The sequence below is a fragment of the Capra hircus genome, chromosome 7 (genome assembly GCF_001704415.2).
Source record: "Capra hircus breed San Clemente chromosome 7, ASM170441v1, whole genome shotgun sequence".
NCBI classification, from domain to species: Eukaryota; Metazoa; Chordata; class Mammalia; order Artiodactyla; family Bovidae; genus Capra; species Capra hircus.
The window spans coordinates 54,281,453-54,300,542 of NC_030814.1; the positions used below are offsets into that span (position 1 = coordinate 54,281,453).

Below are 19,090 nucleotides of genomic sequence, written 5' to 3' on the forward strand. Positions count from 1 at the left end.
TTAAAAAGCTCTCCTGAGGTATAATTCACACACTATACAATTCAGTGATTTAAAGTATATAATTCAATGATTGTAGTAAGTTTCCAGGACTGTGTAACTGTCACCACAACCCACTTTTAGAACATATTTGTCCCTTCAAGAAGAAACTCTGTTAGCAGTCACTCCCAAACCCACTCTCTGCTTCTAGGCAATCACCCATACACCTTATGTGTCTATAGAAACAAGTTATTTGCCTATTATGGACATTCATATAGATGGAATCAACAATAAATGGTCCTTTGTAACTGGCTACTTTGGCATCCTGTTTTATTGTCAAATATTCTACTATGTGGAAATTCCATGCTTCACCCAGTTATTATTTGGTGACCATCTGTGGTGTTTTCACACTTTGGTTGTTCTGGATAATGCTACTATGTACATTCTTATATAAGATTTTGTGTGGGTGTAAGTTTCTAATTCTCTTGGGTATATAACTAGAGATAGAATTGCTAGTTCATATGACAATTTTATGTTTACTATCTTGAGGGACTGCTAGATTATTTTACAAAGTGACTGCAGCATTTTACATACCCACTGGCAAAGTATGAGAGTTCTGATTTCTTTTTTATCTTTATAAATATTTATTTTTTAAATTATAGTCATCCTAGTGAATATAAAGTAATATCTCATTATAGTTTTGATTTGGATTTCCTTAATGACTAATAATGTTGAACATCTTTTTAGGTGCTTCTCTGCCAACTGTATATCTTTTTTTTTTTTTTTTTTTTTGAAGAAATGTCGACTAAATGCACTGCCTACTTTTGAATTGGATTTTTTTTTTTTTGGCCTTTTTATTATTGAGTTGTAAGAAGATATGCAAATCCCTTATGAAATACATATCATTTGAAAATACCATCTCCAATCCTGAGGATTATCTTTTCAATTTCTTTACAGTACTCATGCTCAGATTATTTTTCCTTTCTTCCTTTTAGTCTAAGTACCTAGGGGCTACCCCTGGATTGGCTTAAACCACTTACTAGTCAAACAAGCTCAGCTGCCTTAACAGTTAGATTTTCACCCTTTACCACTGAAGATCTGTGTGACTTGGAAGCTGCTGTCATAGTATGTGACGTTTGCATTGTTTTTTCTCCCCATGTTCAGTTGGGGACTGGTGGTTTAAAGACTCCCTCTCTGACTTCTCTTCAGAGGGTACAGCCTGTGACATGAGCACAGTCTTCTAGACCCCCCAGGGGTGAATGTGATTTTACTTTTAAGCCTGGAGTTTTAGGAGGTGACTATGATTCTGACTAGCTTATTGTTCAGTGTTTGCTCAGAGACTTAAACATCATCTGAGGGTGAGGCTTCTGATGGATTCTCTTTGTAGCTTTCAATTCTGGCTGCTTCCTGCTCTTCACACTGCCCTGTGTGTGCAGCTCAGATAGCCATCCTGACTCCTAAAGTTGTCTGTGATCCTACGAGAGTTCTTTGCTCTATATTCCCCAGTACTACTGTCTGTTAAACGTCTGGGTGCTCTGCTGCTTTGCTTCTGTCACAGAGCCAACATCCTCCTCTTAATTACTTTCTGCCAAGACTACAGTGTTTTTTGATGCCACCTTTAGTCATGGAATTCTCAACACTCTACTCCAGGTCAAAGTCAGCCCGCTATGGTAGAAATGGAGAGATCTTATTCCTCATGGCCTGACTTTTATTCTGGGAAGAAACCCAGTACCCCTGCATCAAAGCTGAAACTAAGGACATGCTTTCCAGGGATGACACCTACTTTCTCTGGAGGTGTAACACAGGTACTGATGTGAAATTTGGATCATAAAGAAGGCTGAGTGCCAAAGAATTGATACTTTTGAATTGAGACTATTGAGAGTCTCTTGGACAGCAAGGAGATCAAACCAGTCAATCCTGAAGGAAATCAACCTTGAATATTCATTGGAATAGCTAATGCTATAGCCGAAGCTCCAAGACTTTGGCCACCTGATGACAGCCCCTGGACGTCTCAGCTTTAGCCCCCATCATGGAACCTTTGTTGTTGTTCAGTTGCCCAGTTGTGTCTGCCTTTTTGCGACCCCATGGACTACAGCATGCCAGGCCTCCCTGTCCTTCACTATCTCCTGGAGTTTGCCCAGGTTTATGTTCATTGCATCCGTAATGCCATCCAGCCATCTTATTCTCTGATGCCCTCTTCTTCTGCCCTCAATCTTTCCCAGCATCAGGAACTTTTCCAATAAGTTGGCTGTTTGCATCAGATGACCAAAATACTAGAGCTTCAGCTTCAGCATCACTCCTTCCAATGAGTATTCAGGGTTAATTTCCCGTAAGATTGACTTGTTTATCTCCTTGCTGTACAAGGGACTTTCAGAAGTCTTCTCCAGCACCACAGTTTGAAGGCATCAATTCTTTGGCACTCTGCCTTCTTTACGGTCCAGGTCTCACAACCGTATGTGACCACTGGGAATACCATAGCCTTGACTATACTGACTTTTGTTGGTAGAGTAATGTCTCTGCTTTTCAACACACCCACTAGGTTGTCACAGTTTTCCTGCCAAGAAGTGATTGTCTTCTGATTTCCTGGCTGCAGTCACCATCAGAAATTATTTTAGAGTCCAAGAAGAGGAAATCTGCCACTACTTCCACCTTTTCCCCTTCTATTTGCCATGTAGTAATGGGGTTGGATGCCATGATCTTAGTGTGCTTTATATGTATATAAATATATATATGTATATATATATAAATATATATATATATTTAACTAAATATATATATATATATTTAGTTTTAAGCTGGCTCTTTCACTCTCCTCCTTCACCCTTATCAAGAGGCTCTTTAGTTCCTCTTTGCTTTCTGCCATTAGATTGATATCATCCATATATTTGAGGTTGTTGATGTTTCTCCTGCCTATCCACACAGTCAAAGGCTTTAGCGTACTTGATGAAACAGAGGTAGATGTTTTTCTGGAATTCCCTTGCTTTCTCTACAATCCAGTGAATGTTGGCCATTTGATATCTGGTTCCTCTTCCTTTTCTTTTTTTTTTTTTTTAGTTTTTTATTTTTTAAATTTTAAAATCTTTAATTCTTACATGCATTCCCAAACATGAACCCCCCTCCCACCTCCCTCACCATAACATCTCTCTGGGTCATCCCCATGCACCAGTGTGGACATCTGGAAGTTCTTGGTCTCATAAAGCCGAAGCCTCACATGCAAGATTTTAAGCATGACCTTACTAGCATGGGAGATGAGTGCAATTGTCCAATGGTTAGAATATTCTTTAGTACTACTCTTCTTGGGAACTGGGATGAGGATTGACCTTTTCCAGTTCTGTGGCCACTGCTGGGTCTTCCAGATTTGCTGACATATTGAATGCAACACTTTGGTGGCAATGTCCTTTAGAGTTTTGAATAGTTCTACTGGAGTTGCATTGCATCCACTAGCTTTATTAACAGCAGTGCTTCCCCAGGCTTCACCCTCCAGAATGTCTGACTCTGGGTGTCTGACCACATCATGGAGCCTTTCAGTTCAGTTTAGTTCAGCTGCTCAGTCATGTCTGACTCTTTGCAACCCCATGAATTGCAGCATACCAGGCCTCCCTGTCCATCACCAACTCCTGGAGTTCACCCAAACTAATGTCCATCCAGCCATCTCATCCTCTTTCATCCCCTTCTCCTCCTGCCCCCAATCCCTCCCAGCATCAGAGTCTTTCCCAATGAGTCAACTCTTCACATGAGGTGGCCAAAGTATAGGAGTTTCAGCTGGCATAGGCCAATCAGAGCCCATTATTCTTGATGGGATGTGCTGTGATTGAGCTTCTGTCTTACAAGTGGCAGTTGAGTTGGGAAAAGCAGAGCTGATCACTTGTGCCATGACTTCTGGAAATAAATCTTCTGCGACACAGCACTGGGTAGGGATCAGAAACAGTGATAGTCTTCCTTCCACTCCCAGGGTGAACATATAACCTCAAAGTGGGACATGGAGAAGAATGAGCTCAGGTCTTCTTGGCTTGACTTGAATAGAGCACCTGGGGGTGGAAATTCCAAAACACTACCTGGGGAGCATAAAGACATGGTTCAAATGCCAAAGAATGGTATGAGATTTTATAGATTTTTATGTGTAGGCCTTATTTTTCATTTGCTGTCTTCCCTTAGTGCATTTTACTGACAAATGATTTTTTTTAATTTATCAATAAAATTGTTGTTTTGTTAGGAAGGGGTCCATCCATCTTCTTTTCCTTCCTCATTTTGAAAGTCCTGCTCTATCTATGCCCTCTACAGCTTGCGTATATTCAATGCTGTTTACTCAGTGTTATGAAGTAACCTGTTATTTCACTAGGTACTTGTACCAAAATCTATTTATACATTGTTGTTGTATTTATATTGTACATTGATAGACAGGTAAGCGTACAGTCTACGGTGTTGTAAACACACTGCTGTTAGAATGTACCTATGTCTTTTGGTGAAAACACGGACACATTTCTGTTGGATATTTACAGAGAAGTAGAATGGCTGGTCCTATGTTATGTGCATACTTAGCATTAGTGTATACTGCTGAAAGGGCTTCCTAGGTGGTGCTAGTAATAATGAACCTCTCAGTGAAAGAGACATAAGAGATGCAGGTTTGATCCCTTGGGCAGGAAGATCCTGTGGAGAAGGGAATGGCAATCCACTCCAGTACTCTTGCCTGGAGATTCCAATGGGCAGAAGAGCCTGGTGGGCTAGAGTCCATAGCGTCACAAAGAGTCAGACATGACTGAAGCAATTTAGCATGCATGTATGCATACTGCTGAATAGTTTTCTAGAATTATTACACCAATTTACAGTCCTACCAGAAATTTATAAAAATTGGATGCTTCATGTCTTCATTGATACTTATAATTGTATTGCTATTTTTGTCTGTTCAATTTAGTATGTTGATGGTCAAGAATCACACTATTGCTTTAATTTATACTTCTCTGATGACTAACAAAGTTGATCACATCTTCATATTCTCATCAACAATTTGAATTGCACTCTTGGTGAGTTACCTGTCTGAGATTTTTTTTTTTACCCAATTTTCTATTGGATTGTCTCTCTTGCTAATTGATTTAAATTCTTTAAATATCCTGAATGCCCTAATATTTTTTAAAAGAAAAGGAAATACATGGACAATAAATCTGATGGAGGTATTTTGAGATAATACTAAGAAAATATCAAATCTAAGAGGTGATTTTAAAAAAGAGCTAGTAATTGGGGTTAAAAATGCTAGGCAATTTAGAAGCTGAAAAATGCTCTCAAGTTAAATGGCTGTTACAGTCATCTTAGGGTCTCAGGTACTACTAAAGTTTTGATGTATCTCTGCCCTAAAAGTTCTGTAACAACAAGCAGTAACTAATAACAACAATCAGACTATTACTTTTCAATGACACTTTTCTTGGCACTGTGCCAAATGATTTTCATTTATCACATTTAATGCTTCCAATTCTGTAGGGATGATTTTATTAAGCGCATTCTAAAGCGAGGAAAGAGAGGCAAATTTGTTCAAGATCAAAGGGACTAAGGACTATTGACTCCGTAATCTGAGTAATATCATACTATAGAATAAGACCAATCAATCTTACAAGTATACAGAACAGTTGAGGAACGAAAGATATTTAAGAAATATAAAATAGGTCTTAAAAGAAAATATTAAATAAAATTAGTGCAATTTATCTTGAAGAAAAATGTTTTGTCTAAAATAATGCTTTTAAGTACAAAAAGATGTTTAATGGAAAAAAGTCTTGGAAACTATAAGAGGAGGAAAAAAGTGCATACATATTGAAGCATGCAGGATTTCAATTATCAACAATAATATTTTCCCTGGTAGTTGCTAATAGCAATTCAAAAATCATTGAGGACCACATTCAAAGTTTAACCACATTACCTTGTTGCTCAATATTCCTTTCAGCCCCTTACACAAAAGTCCAACAGACTGCTAGGTCTCAAATGTATTTTCATGTCTCTCTGATTTTTTGTATACCCAGAATGTTTTATCTCAACTTCTTAATTTGCTATCTTCTGGAAAATCTTATTTAAATATCACCTGCTCTGTGAAGACCTCTAATTTTGCCTCAACATCCAGGAAAAAGTGTAATATCTAAATAAGCTTTAATGGAAGTATATATCCTTCACTGTAACTGAATCAATTATTTATGTATTTATCTCTCCCACAGGATTGAGAACTTCATGGAGAGAAGGTTCATCATCCATAGTTGGCGTGCGGTAAGTATTTAATAAATATTATATGTGCAAGAAGCTGGGTATATTGGAGGACAAAAAAATAATAAAGCATCCTATCAGCATGATATATGGCAGCTGACACTTGGCCTCAGTGCCAAGACACAAGAAGTAGGTGAGGACCCCAGTGAAAGGAGATTATCTACCCAAGTTGAATAGAACCCACCCTTGAGTTCTGACCAGTTGCTGCTAAGTTAGAATGCATATTCCACATTGACAAACAGTGACAGAAAGTGAAGAAGAACTAAAAAGCCTCTTGATGAAAGTGAAAGAGGAGAGTGGAAAAGTTGGCTTAAAGCTCAGCATTCAGAAAACGAAGATCATGGCATCTGGTCCCATCACTTCATGGGAAATAGATGGGGAAACAGTGGAAACAGTGTCAGACTTTATTTTGGGGGGCTCCAAAATCACTGCAGATGGTGACTGCAGCCATGAAATTAAAAGACGCTTACTCCTTGGAAAGAAAGTTATGACCAACCTAGACAGCATATTGAAAAGCAGAGACATTACTTTGCCAACAAATGTCCGTCTAGTTAAGGCTATGGTTTTCCAGTGGTCATGTATGGATGTGAAAGTTGGACTGTGAAGAAAGCTGAGCACCAAAGAACTGATGCTTCTGAACTGTGGTGTTGGAGAAGACTCTTGAGAGTCCCTTGGACTGCAAGGAGATCCAACCAGTCCATTGTAAAGGAGATCAGTCCTAGATGTTCATTGAAAGGACTGATGCTAAAGCTGAAACTCCAATACTTTGGCCACCTCACGCGAAGAGTTGACTCATTGGAAAAGACTCTGTTTATGGGAAGGATTGGGGGGAGGAGGAGAAGGGGACGACTGAGGATGAGATGGCTGGATGGCATCACTGACTCGATGGACGTGAGTCTGAGTGAGCTCCGGGAGTTGGTGATGGACAGGAAGGCCTGATGTGCTGCAATTCATGGGGCTGCAAAGAGTCAGACATGACTGAGCAACTGAACTGAACTGAACTGAACTGAAGGTAATCATGAGAACTTGAATTCCAAATCTGTTCATCCATCCATTTCACCCATATATGTGTGTGCGTTTGTTTGAAATCTCCTGATGTTTACATCCTGCAAAGTAATTCTTTACAGTCACTCTGCATGCCAAACAATAACAGCAAAATATGTCTATTGGTGAGACTGGGCTAGTATGCCTCCAATTTGTAACTCCTCGCACAAGGGAATATTTCTAAACATCTAGTAATAAAGGATTTTGCTATCTCTGTTTCCCGTAAACTGAGGAAACCATTTAAAATACCTCTAATAAAACTCAGGATACTATAGCCTAAAATGGCTAAAATATGACTCTGCATTTATACTTTCTGTTTAATAAAGAACACCAGATTCTACCAGGGCCTTAGGTAAGCACTGTGTACACATGAGACCTTTGTAGGCCCTGAGGATTGATTCATCACTGATGGTGAACTCTCTTATTAAGTACAGAGTTAACTGGTTTCTCCAAACTTACAAAAATCAGACAAAACAAAGAACAACCAGAATTCAATTTCCTTCTTGAGAGCACATCTAGTGACTACAAATCAGCAGTTTAGTTCAACCAAGCTTTCAATGATGAAAGTAAAGAGTTTCCATCTTTTGCCTAAATATGTTTAATCATACAAAAGCAAAAAGACTAACTCTTTTACAAGGAATAAACATGTAACTCTTGATATCATAAGATACATTAATTAACCAGCCTCATGGAGTTTTTAAGATTGAGTGGGATTCCATGAAGAAAGAGCATACCATTGCACCTTGGGACATAGTAGTGGCTTGATAACAAAAGTAAAAGAATGATCAATAGTTATCTATCAAGCTGCCCAAACACAAAAAATATGTGATTGTTATAAAAATAAATGGTTATTATCCAGTTATTTTTTAAGGATGATTGTGGGAATTGCTTTAACACCAAAGCTGATAGGATGATATTTCAGGATAGTGAATTGGAAGCCATCAGCATTAGCAAGGTGGGGTGCAGGGATGAACAAACTTACCTTCAAGCTATACCCCTCCAATATGAACTCCCCAATCATTTTGTTCTAATTCCCTGATGATCCAGATCATATCTCCTCACACCCCAAGAGAATATGAGACTTACTAAAGTGCTTGGAAAGAATAGAAATATATTTCTCATGTTCACAGGCTTCAAGTTGAAAAAGTTTCAGAGACTACGTTAGATGAGTGTCTGTTAAATTGTAGGATCACAGCCACTATAATGAAATATAAATTAATGTTTTAAAAATAAATTCCACATTTTTAAGTTGAGAATAGCACAACAATTTTGAGTGATAATTTTCAGCATTAAAAATTTAAATGTAAACACTAAGTTGCATTATAATGTTTGAAACTCTATTTTGGGATTTCTTCATTTTTAACAAGTTTCTTAAATAAGTGAAGTGACCTGGGCCTCTCTCCATCTTTGAGATGGTCTGGGGTCCTACAGCTCTTTTCATAGAGAAGCTTTGTTAGATGGTAAGCTCCTTGAGGTCAAATGTCCGTTCCCAAGATAGGGACAATTTGCTTCATTTATTTATTGCCTCGTGTTTTGCACATAATCATTACTCTGTTGTGACTCCAGCAACAAATAATACAGCCGCCTTGAATGTTGCTGAGTTGCTCTGTTGGTTACATTGCCTTAGTTTACAATGTGAGCAGAACTAATAGAGGAAGTTACCTTTTTTCTAGAAATTTTGGTGATATTTTTGATACACAAAGATGTTGGAAGTAGAAACTACACAATCATTTGGAAAAAATGAAGTTATTTCTATGAAATGAAAGTGTTTCTGATACTCTTATGCAGCATGACTGGTACATAAAACATTCCGAGATATTATACCTTATTCTTCTTGTTCTCTCTACATGCACACTCACATACACACATAGCCACACATCTTGATACAAATGGGCAATAACTCTTATGGAAAAGATGAGTCACTGGAAATAAAAATGTCTTCAGTGTTGACTGAGATGAGCAGTGGGTGCTATACTTGCTGTAAGGTTACCAGATTGAGTACAGAATGCCCAGTTAAACTTGGATTTCAGATAAACAACATGCAATCATCTCAGAATAAGTGTATAGTATATACTTAGTATAAATGCAACTCATACAGTGTTGGCAACTCCAACTTGGAGATTAAGAAAGAACTATCCTATTTGAAACAGCTGTGTGAAGAGCAGGTGAAAATTCACATAGAAATGATATGAACGCTGTATCTGATGCATAGTAGGTGCTCAGTAAATCCCAGCTTTGAACATTCCCCAGGTGGGTAGGGTAAGTGGGAATCCCTCCTTTCAGTTTGCAGATGATAGTCCCTCAGAATATAGTTCTGATCCAGATGATGTGAATACTAGACCAGCAAAAAGACAGAAAAACAACAACAACAACAAAAACCCCTTAGTTATTGATTCTGCTATAGAAAGTGAAAATGAAACTCAGTGCTGGAGAATGCACCTTAGCTTCAACAGAAGAGAGGACTGAAGACAACATTTCATAAAATTAGAACTTTACAAGTGTGTCAGGTTTAACTATTGAAGGTAATAATCCACAAAGTATTAGTGAAAGGGTAGATATAATTTTTTGGCCAGCCAAAATAAAAATTGCCAGCTGCAGACATTAGTTTCTGCAAAATCCTCTGGTCAATAATGAGTTATAATGACTACAAGCTTAAATCATGGAGATATAATAATGGGTCACCATATGTGAAACTTCATGGTAACCACAAATAAAAAACTTATTATAGAGACACAACAACAACAAAAGGAACCCAACCATACTAGAAAGAAAATTATCAAAACACAAAGGGAAGAAGTACTGAAAAGAGGGAGAACATAAAAAATAACTGGGAAACAAGTAATAAAATGGCAATAAGTACATACTAAGCAATAGTTATTTTAAATGTAATTGATTAAGTACTCTGTTTAAAAGACACAGGATGCCTGATGAATAAAAACAAGCAAACAAATAAGACTCTTCAAATAGACTCACTTCATTGCTAAAGACACAAAAAGATTGGAAGTGAGAGGATGAAAAATATATTTCATGGAACCAGAAAAGATTAGCTAGGGGACAGTTATATCAGATATAAAAGACTTAAAAAAAAAAAAGGCTAGAACAAAAGACAAAAAAGGAGCATTCTATAATGATAAAGGAATTAATACAAGAAGAGGATATTATGCTCATTAATAAATGCACACCCAACACAGGATCACCTAAACATATAAAGCAAATATGAATAGGCATAAAGGGAGAAATTGAAAATAACACAATAACAGTAGGCAACTTTAACACAACACTGATAGCAATGGATATGGTATCCAGAGAGAAAATCAATAAAGCAACAGTGGTCTTAAATAACACAATAGACAAGTTGCATTTAATTGATAGTTACAAAACATTACTTTCAAAAACAGCAGAATAGAAGAGGATATTATGCTCATTAATAAATGCACACCCAACACAGGATCACCTAAACATATAAAGCAAATATGAATAGGCATAAAGGGAGAAATTGAAAATAACACAATAACAGTAGGCAACTTTAACACAACACTGATAGCAATGGATATGGTATCCAGAGAGAAAATCAATACAGCAACAGTGGTCTTAAATAACACAATAGACAAGTTGCATTTAATTGATAGTTACAAAACATTACTTTCAAAAACAGCAGAATACATTTTCTTTTGACGTGCACATGTAACATTCTCCAGGATAGACCACATGCTAGGTTACAAACAAGCCTCAACAACAAAAAGGAGGATAGAAATTATATCAATCATTTCTTTCTGACCACAAGGTTGAAAAACTAGAATTACTTATAGCAAAAAAAAAAAAAAAAAAAAAGAACCTGGGTAAAGCATAACCAAGTAGAAATTAAACAACATGCTACTAAAACACAGGATCAAAAATAAATCAAAGAAGAAATCTGAAAATACCCCAAGATAAATCAAAATGGAAACACAACTTTCCAAAATCTATGGATATAGCAAAAGTAATTCTAAAGGGAATTTCATAGTTACACATGAATTCGGCAAGGAACAACAGAAAAACTCAAATAAACAACTTAACTTACCATATAATGTACTTATAAAAAATAAGAACAAACAAAGCCTGATGCCAGCAGAAGAAAGGAAATAATACAGATTAGAAAGAAAATAAAATGGAGATAAAAGACAATAGAAAATATCTATGGAACCAAAAGTCAAGTTTTTGAAAATATAAATAAAATTGATAATCTTTTAGCAAAGAAATTTGTGTACACATCACAATAAACTGGAAAATTCTGAAAGAGATGGGAATAACAGATCACCTAATCTGACTCTTGAGAAATCTGTAAGTAGGTCAAGAAGCAACAGAACTGGACATGGAACAACTGACTGGTTCCAAATAGGAAAAGGAGTACATCAAAGCTGTATATTGTCACCATGCTTATTTAACTTATATGCAGAGTACATCATGAGAAACACTGGACTGGATGAAGCACAAGATGGAATCAAGATTGCTAGGAAAAATATCAATAACCTCAGATATGCAGATGACACCACCCTTATGGCAGAAAGCGAAGAACTAAAGAGGCTCTTGATGGAAGTGAATGAGGAGAGTGAAAAAGTTGGCTTAAGATCAACGTTCAGAAAACAAAGAACATGGCATCCGGTCCCATCACTTCATGGCAAATAGATGGAGAAACAGTAGAAACAGTGGTAGACTTTATTTGAGGGGGTCTCCAAAATCACTTCAGATGGTGACTGCAGCCATGAAATAAAAAGATGCTTACTCCTTGGAAGGAAAGTTATGACCAACCTAGACAGCATATTGAAAAGCATAGGCATTATTTTGCCAACAAAGGTCCATCTAGTCAAGGCTATGGTTTTTCCAGTAGTCATGTATGAATGTGAAAGTTGGACTATAAAGAAAGCTGAGCACCAAAGAATTGTTGGTTTTGAACTGTGGTGTTGGAGAAGACTCTTGAGAGTCCCTTGGACTGCAAGGAGATCCAAACAGTCCATCCTAAAGGAAATCAGTCCTGGGTGTTCACTGAAAGGTCTGATGTTGAAGCTGAAACTCTAATACTTTGGCCACCTGATGTGAAGAGCTGACTCATTTGAAAAGACCCTGATGCTGGGAAAGACTGAAGGCAAAAGGAGAAGGGGACGACCGAGGATGGGATGGTTGGATGGCATCATCAACTGAATGGACATGAGTTTGAGTAAACTCTAGGAGTTTGTGATGGACAGGGAGGCCTGGTGTGCTGCGGTCCATGGGGTTACAAAGAGTCAGACATGACTGAGTGACTGAATTGAACTGAACTAGCCTGGAAAATCCCGTGGACGGAGGAGTCTGGTAGGCTGCAGTCCATGGGGTTGCTGAGAGTTGGACACGACTCAGTGACTTCACTTTCACTTTTCACTTTCATGCACTGGAGAAGGAAATGGCAACCCATTCCATTGTTCTTGCCTGGAGAATCCCAGGGACAGGGGAGTCTGGTGGGCTGCCGTCTATGGGGTTGCACAGAGTCATACACGACTGAAGCGACTTAGCAGCAGCAGCAGCAGCAAAGAAAGAGGAACCAAATAAACAAAATAAGTAATAAAAGCACAGAAGTAATAACCAATGCCAGATATACAAAAAGACCATAAAAGAATCCTGTGAACAGTTATATACTAAAAAAAGTAGACAACTTAAAAGCAATGGCCAAATTTCTAGATATACACAATCTTACGAACTGAATGAGGAAGAAACAGACAATCTGAACAGACTTGATAACTAGTAGCGAAATTGAATTTGGAATTAAAAAGCCCCCACCAAGCCATGTGCAGAACTAGATGTTTTCACAGAGTAATTCCATCAAACATAAAAGAAATTAATACCAATCTTCCTTGCTGCTGCTAAGTCACGTCAGTCATGTCAGACTCTGTGTGACCCCATAGAGAGCAACCCACCAGGCTCTGCTGTCCCTGGGATTCTCCAGGCAAACACACTGAAGTGGGTTGCCATTTCCTTCTCCAATGCATGAAAGTGAAAAGTAAAAGTGAAGTCGCTCAGTTGTGTCTGACTCTTCATGACCCCATGGACTGCAGCCTACCAGGCTCCTCCGTCCATGGGATTTTTCCAGGCAAGAGTACTGGAGTGGGTTGCCATTGCCCTCTCTAAATCTTCCTTAAACTATTCCAAAAAGTTGAAGAGTAGGGAGCACACTCACATTCATTTGACTAAGCCCCATTTTCCTGATATCAAAAATGGACAAAGAAAAAGCAAGAAAAGAAAATTATAGACTACTATCTTTGATGAGTATAGATGCAAAAATCTTCAACAAAATATAAGCAAACCAAATCCAGCAATACATATAAAGAATCATACATCATGATCAAGTTTGATTTATGCCAGTGTCACAAGGATTGTTCAATATACACAAATCAATCAATGTGATACACATTTTTTAAAAAAGATAAAAATCACATGATCATTTTAATAGATGAAAGAAAAGCATTTGACAAAATTCAAAATCCATTCATGATAATAACTCTAACCACCATGGGTACAGAGCAAATATATCTCAATGCAATGGTCACTTATGACATACCCACAGCCAACATAATACTCAATGGTGAAAAGCAAAAGCCTCCCTGCTAAATTCAGAAATAAGGACATCAACTTTTGCTGCTTCTATTTAACATAGTATTGGAAGTCTAAGACACAATAATAAAACAAGAAAAATAAATATAATGGATCCTAATTAGAGTGAAAATGAAAGTCACTCAGTTGTGTCTGACACTTTGCAATCCCTTGGACTATACAGTCCATGGAATTTTCCAGGCCAGAATACTAGTTTGGGTAGCCATTCCCTTCTCCAGGGGATCTTCCCAACCCAGGAACTGAACCGAATCTCCTGCATTGCAGGCAAATTCTTTACCAGCTCAGCTACCAGGGGATCCCTCATTGGAGGGAAAGTGTTAAAACTGTCACTACTTGTAGATGACACAGTACTCTATATATTCTAAGGTCTCCAGATAAAAACTATTAGAATATATTAATTCAGCAAGGTTGCAGGATACAAGATCAGAAATTTTGCATTCCTATACTCCAATAAGGAATTAACATAAAGGGAAGTTAAAAAACAGTCCCACTTAAAATCACATAAAAAATACTTATGAATAAACTTAACCAAGGATATGAAAGACCCATACTCTGGAAACTATAAGACTCTAATGAAGGAAATTGATAATGATTCACTAAAAGGGAAATATACCATATGCACTTAGATTAGCAGAATTAGTATTGTTAAAATGGTCATACTACCCAAATTACAGATTAAATGCAATCCCCACCAAAATACTCCTTATATTTTTTAACAGAACTAGAAAAAATAATCTTAAAATTCACATGAAACAACAAAAGCTCCTGAATTTCCAAAGTAATGTTGAGAAAGAAGAACAAAGCTAGAGGTAGAATACTCCCAGATTCAAACTATGCTACAGAGCTACCATAATAAATTAGCATAGTACTGGTGCAAAAACAGACATTGGTCCAATGAAACAGAATAGAGAGACCAAAAACCGCACCTATGGTTAATTAATATATGACAAAGGAGGCAAGAATATTCAGTGGAGAAAGGATAGTCTCTTCAGCAAGGGGTGCTGGGAAAACTGGACAAGTTTATGTAAAGTGAGATTAGAACATTACCTCAAGCAATATTCAAAAATAAACTCAAAGTGACTCAAATACCTATGAAAGACCTGAAACTAAAAAAACTCCTAAGAGAGAACAAGGGCAGAACATTCACAAAAATTGTAGTGATATATTCATAGATATCTCTCTCAAGGCAAATGAAATTAAAGCAAAAATAAACAATTTGGACGTAATTAAACTTAAAAGCTTTAACACAGCAAAGGAAACCATCTATAAAATGAAAAGACAACTTATGAAATAGGAGAAAATATTTGCAAATGATATGTCTAAAGAGGGATAATATCAAAATATATAAGTAGCACATACAATTCAATATTTTTTTAAAAACCCAAACAAAAAATGGACAGAAGATTTAAACAGACATTTTTCCAGAGAAGACATGCAGATGGTTAACAAGCACATAAAAAGATGCTCAACATCACTATTATTAGAGAATGAAAATTAAAATAACAATGGAATATTTCTCCACAACTGTCTTCAGAATGGCTATTTGCAGGAGTCTTAATTTGTAGAGTGACTATGAAAAACAGGAGGTTCCTCAAACAACTAAAAACGGAACTACCATATAATCCGGGAACTCCACCCATGGGTATATATCCAGAAAAAATAAAAACACTGATTTGAACAGATACATGTACCAATGTTCATAGTAGAATTATTTACAATAGCTAAGATATGGAAGCAACCCAAATTCCCATTAACAGACAAATGGATAAAGATGTTGTTGTATACATGTACAATGGAATATTACTCAGACTAGGAAATTCTGCCATTTGTGGATGGACCTAGAGAATATTATGCTTAATGAATAAGCAGACAGAGAAAGACAAATACTGTATGTTAAAACTTGCATGTGGAATCTAAAAAATGACACAAGTGGATATATATTCAAAACATAAACAGAATCACAGATATAGAAAATAAATTAGTAGTTACTAAAGGGGAGAGGAGAGAGGTTTGCAAACTAGGCTATTTGATTAAGTGATACTAATTACTGTTTAAAATAAATAAGCAACAAGGATATATTGTATAGCACAGGGAATTATAGCCATTATCTTACAATAACTTTTAGTGGAGTGTAAACAGTAAAAATTTTGAATCACTCTGCTGTACATCTGAAAATAATACAATATTGTAAATCAATCATACTTCAATAAAAATTGTCACCTGGATAATAGCTGCTCCTGGTCATTTTGCCAATTAATTCCAATATACAAAGTGCTAGGCATTCAGCAAACTTTTCTCCTAAATAGTGCCTTAATTCACTTTGTCATTTACAAAAATTTATTAAGCATATGCAATGTCATGCTCATTATACTTGGTATATTTCCATGAACAAAGCAACTAAGATATCTGTTAACATAGAGATTATATTCTAGCAAAGATTTTCTTTTATTGTGACAATTTAAAAATTACACTAGAACAAAAGGAAAAGCATAATGATCTCTGATATACAAAGTGTTCTTCAAGCTCAATATTTTTCAACATTTGCTAATTTTCATTCTTATATCCCTGATGTTTTTTTCCCTAAAATATTTAAAAACTCATCTCAGGCATCATTCATTACATCTGTAAATTTTTTGCTTGCCCCAATATACTATTTGCCTTTTGTATGTGTTTCTGTGTGTATAGTTCATACCATCCTCACTGCCATCAGTATGATTGATACTCCACCCTTTATCTCCTGGATTACTGGAATAGTTCCAACTAGTCTTGCTTCTGCTCTTACCCCTCGAGTGTCTATTCTCAACACAGCAGTAAGAATTAGCTTTTAAAAATATAATCACGTCATTGTGTTTAATACCTTGCACTGGCTTCCCGTATTATTCAGAATAAAAGCCACCACTAGACCATTCAGGTATGACCTAAATCAAATCCCTTACGATTATACAGTGGATATAACAAATAGATTCAAGGGATTATATCTGATACATAAGAGTACCTGAAGAACTATGCATGGAGGTTCCTGATACTGTATAGGAGTGATGATCAAAACATCACCAAGAAGAAGAAAAGCAAAAAGGTAAAATGATTGTCTGAGGAGGCCTTACAAATACTGAGGAAAGGAGACAAGCAAAAGATAAGGAGAAAAGGAAAGATATATGCATCCGAATGCAGAGTTCCAAAGAATAGTAAGGAGAGATAAGAAAGTCTTCTTCAGTGATCAGTGCAAAGAAATAGAGGTAAAAATAAAATAGGAAAGACTAGAGATATCTTCAAGAAAATTAGATATACCAAGGGAATATTTCATGCAAAGATGGGCACAATAAAGGACAGAAACGGTATGGTCCTAACAGAAAGAGAAGATATTAAGAAGAGGTAGCAAGAATACATGGAAGAACTGTACAAAAAAGATCTTCACGATGCAGATAACCACGATGATGTGATCACTCATCTAAAGCCAGACATCCTGGAGTGGGAAGTCAAGTGGGCCTTAGGAAGCATCACTATGAACAAAGCTAGTGGAGGTGACTGAATTCCAGCTGGGCTATTTCAAATCCTGAAAGATGATGCTGTGAAAGTGCTGTACTCAATATGCCAGCAAATTGGGAAAACTCAGCAGTGGCCATAGGACTGAAAAAGGACAGTTTTCATTCCAATCCCAAAGAAAGACAATGTCAAATAATGTTCAAGCTACCAATTCTCCAAGCCAGGCTTCAAAAGTTCATAAACTATGAATTTCCAGATGTTTAAGCTATATTTAGAAAAGGCAGAGGAACCAGAGATCAAACTGCCAACATTTGTTGGATCACAGAAAGAGCAAGAGATTTTCAGAAAAAAAAGCATCTAATTCTGATTCATTGACTACGCCAAAGTCTTCGACTGTGTGGATCACAATGAACTGTGGAAAATTCTTAAAGAGATGGGAATACTAGACCTTTTTACCTGCCTCCTGAGAAATCTGTATGCAGGTCAAGAAACAACAGTTGGAACTGGACATGGAACAAGAGACTGGTTCCAAACTGAGAAAGGACTACCTCAAAGCTGTGTACTGTCACCCTACTTATTTAAATTATATGCAGAGTTCAGTTCAGTCACTCAATCATGGCCGACTCTTTACAACCTCATGAAATGCAGCACGCCAGGCTTCCCTGTCTATTACCAACTCCTGGAGCTTACTCAAACTCATGTCCATCAAGTCAGTGATGCCATCCGACCATCTCATCCTCAGTCATCCCCTTTTCCTCCTGCCTTCAATCTTTCCCAGCATCAGGGTCTTTTCAAATGAATCAGCTCTTCACATCAGGTAGCCAAAGTATTGGAATTTCAGCTTCAGCAACAGTCCTTCCAATGAATATTCAGGACTGATTCCCTTTAGGATAGACTGGTTGGACATCCTTGCAGTCCAAGGGACTCTCAAGACTTTTCTCCAACACCACAGTTCAAAAGCATCAATTCTTCAGTGCTCAGCTTTCTTTATAGTCCAACTCTTACATCCATACGTGACTTATGGAAAAATCATAATTTTGACTAGATGGACCTTTGTTGGCAAAGTAACGGCTCTGCTGTTTAATATGCTGTCTAGGTTGGTCGTAGCTTTTCTTCCAAGGAGCAAGTGTCCTTTAATTTCATGGCTGCAGTCACCATCTTCAGTATTTTGGAACCCAAGCAAATAAAGTCTCTCACTGTTTGCATTGTTTCTCCATCTATTTGGTTCCTCTTTGCTTTAGGCCATAAGGGTGGTGTCATCTGCATATCTGAGGTTATGGATATGCAGAGTACATCATTGGAAATGCCAGACTGGATGAAGTACAAGCTGGAATCAAGACTGCAGGGAGAAATATCAATAATCTCAGATTTGCAGATGGCACTATCCTAATGGCAGAAAGCAAAGAGGAACTAAAGAACCTCTTGATGAAAATTAAAGAGGAGAGTGAAAAAGCCTGGCATGCTTCATGGGGTTGAAAAGAGTCAGACATGACTGAGCGACTGAACTGAACTGAGGTTGGAAGGTATCCAGTATGCTACTGGGGAAGAACAGAGGGCAATCACTAAGAGCCCAGTAAGAATGAGGCAGCTGAGCCAAAGCAGAAACAACTCTCAGTTGTGGATGTATTTGTTGTTGAAAGTAAAGTACAATGAGATAGCATCACTTACTCAATCGACATGAATCTAAGCAAACTCCAGGAGATAGTGGAAGGCAGAGGAGACTGAT

At 37.2% G+C, this 19,090-nt stretch overlaps 1 pseudogene; it reads left to right on the plus strand.

The window, feature by feature from the left end:
• LOC102169867 overlaps window positions 3,956-19,090 on the plus strand; it is a 63,485-nt pseudogene continuing 48,350 nt past the window's right edge.